The following is a 3,332-nucleotide window of genomic DNA, read 5'->3' as shown; positions in this document are numbered from 1 at the left end:
TATATATATATATATATATATATATATATATATATATGCGAGTAAAAATAAATACAAAAAAGGTGGGTTTTTTGTATGATTGTGTATAGAGGAATATATTATTTTGTTTAAAAGAGTTCCAACACTGTCTGTTTTTTATGTTTTATTTATATTCCTGCAGAACCAATGTGGGGTATAGAATATGGAATATACAATATATATGATATACAATATACAATATAAAATAAAATAAAATAAAAATGGATGGCACCATGAAAGAAAGTATTGAATGTAGATGAAATATTGAGTGTTCAATATAAAGGATCAAATATATAAATATATAAATATAAATATATATATATAAAGGCGACTCGAGTTTCAGGGCTATTTCCCTTCGTCATGGCCGGTAAGACAGACTTTAACAGACTATATATATATATATATATATATATATATATACATGAAATTTAATTTTACCAAAATTTCTACCGCAAGCGAGGGAAATCATTTCTTCCAATTGCAACAAAATGCATCCTATATTCTATTTACTAGTAGTTACGGATTGCACCACGTGACCTAAAATGGCCAATAAAAGCGAGCGTTCCTTAACATCAGTGACAATTAGCCTTGACAGTTAGTTAAAACTGACCTAACGCTCTGCATTGAAGTGTCTAAACAATCTGACAGATTAACAGAACTTTTAGTTTTGCTAATCTGGATCAAGCTATTCACACATTTTAGGTCACGTGTTGCAAAGGCCATTTTAGGTCACGTGGTGCAATCCGTAACTACTAGTAAATAGGACACAACATTTTGTTGCAGTTAGGAAAAGTTGTCTCCCTAGCTTGCGGTAGAAAGTTTGGTAAAATTAAATTTCACTCAACTTTAATGGGATGGTTTAAAATTTGTTAACAGAGAACTTCTTTAATGACAGCGGTATAACAGTTCATTTTTTTCTAATGAGGGATACAGCTGGCTGTTGCAATACATACATTTTCTTATTAGGCTATACAAGACGAGAATGGAGCATCTACGTGGTTTTTCAAACTGCTAAAATAGTATCCTACATTTATGAAGGTTAATTTATTGACAATATACTTTATTAATGTTTACTACTTAATGTGAGTATTTACTACCAAATACGCATACGCGCGTGCGCGCTGCACGCAAAAGTATGTATGTATGTAAGTACGCTTTTATATATGAATGTTTCTACGTATGCATATGGGATGAATTGGAAATGAAGCTGGAAAGACATACATATAAACATACGTAGATATATTTATGCATAAGATCACACGTATGTGTATGTATATGTGTGTGTGTGTGCGTGCATATGCGTGCGCGCGTGTGTGTGTGCATATGTATGTATATACACACACACACACACACACACACACACATACGCAGATTGGGGTCGCTTACTTCACCGCTCAGCTATTCGAGTTACGAAGAGTCTATCTCATAAAAAAATGTAAACACACTGATACTGGTATAATATCGTTTACATAATGATACAGATTCTAATAACACAGTGCTATTGTGAATAAATGTATTATGTAGAAAGAAATAAAAAATATTCTTCAGAAACTTTATGGTTAAGATGTGAGATAAATGATGTTAGACGTCTCTTCGGACATAACCTAATATTTCTTGTCCTTAACAAGACATCACGTTCCGCCTACACACAAATATGAAAAGCTTCTCATGACACATAGTTTCAAGGTTAACTAGTTTTACATAGTCAACATCGCTTCCACTATCAAATGCAAACTTTAACAAAATATAGACACATCGCCAATCGTAAAAGTAATTTTACAACTATCGAAACAAATTTATTTGCTTTCTCATGGGATCTTGCCTTTCAGTTGGAATGGTACAATGAGTATCAATTACACCACCCAACGCTATCCATAGAAGCTATTATGGGTTCAATGTTAACGACCCTCAAAACACGTTATGATTAGCATTTGTATTCCTTTAGACCTATGAAAAAGAAAAACTTCATTTCCCTGATCAGATTTACCTACAACTCAATGACTAAAACCAAAACCACCTTTATATAACTTCCAATCTTCTTCTCAGAACTCTTACTCCATATTTCAACTGACTACGTAACTGTAGACTTAGCCTGTCTGAAAAGTTCCAGATACTGAAGCAGTCTACAACGTTCTTCAATTGAAAATCTGAGATTTGTTCTAAGTCTTGTCACAAACGATCATTCATTCCGGAGAATTTTCAGCCTACTGAACATTCTTAGTCAAGCAATCAAAACTGGAAACTTCAAGACATGAAGGAAATTTTTAGTTACAAACCATGTCTAGTAGTTTCCTTTGATGACGAGTATACACATCAACTGGATAATTTCTCTTACAGCTTGGTATCCCCGTTTAGAGCGTGCAAAACACTCTGTATAATTATCTTCTTTCACCAATAAGAACCGATTTTACTAACGAACAACACGGAATGGCCTTACCAGAGATATACGGCTACAGTTCCAGTCGTGAAACCATCTGATGAGATACCAAGATACTTTTACGTGTGTGTGTGAAAACTTTAAGCAATGTACAAATGGATCATAAACTGTTTTCCTATAAATATATACTCTGTACAATGTATTGTGTACACTTTTCTTTTGTTTGGAGCGTGTGTGTGCACATGCTAATAATAAATGCAATTACTCGTGCAGCTACGATGTTCAGATTGTTCAGATTTGCACGGATGAGCAGTCTTGTGTGTTCTACCTGCCTCTGAACATAAAAATCTTTCAAGAAAGTGAGAGTAGAAGTGGTGGGGATGATATTATATTATATATATAATACATACGTTATATATGTGCGTATATATATATATATATGTATATGTATATTATACATATATGTCTATATATACATACATATATATATATATATATGTGTGTGTATATATACATATACATATATGTGTATTATATATGTTATATACATATATGTTATATATGTTATTACTCTTTTACTCTTTTACTTGTTTCAGTCATTTGACTGCGGCCATGCTGGAGCACCACCTTTAGTCGAGCAAATCGACCCCAGGATTTATTCTTTTGTAAGCCTAGTACTTATTCTATCGGTTTCTTTTGCCGAACCGCTAAGTTACGGGGACGTAAACACACCAGCATCGGTTGTCAAGCAATGTTGGGGGGACAAACACAGACACACACACACATACATATATATACATATATACGACGGACTTTCAGTTTCCGTCTACCAAATCCACTCACAAGGCTTTGGTCGGCCCGAGGCTATAGTAGAAGACACTTGCCCAAGGTGCCACGCAGTGGGACTGAACCCGGAACCATGTGGTTGGTAAGCAAG

The sequence above is a fragment of the Octopus bimaculoides genome, chromosome 3, assembly GCF_001194135.2.
Source record: "Octopus bimaculoides isolate UCB-OBI-ISO-001 chromosome 3, ASM119413v2, whole genome shotgun sequence".
Lineage (NCBI taxonomy): Eukaryota > Metazoa > Mollusca > Cephalopoda > Octopoda > Octopodidae > Octopus > Octopus bimaculoides.
This window is presented reverse-complemented; position numbering follows the sequence as displayed.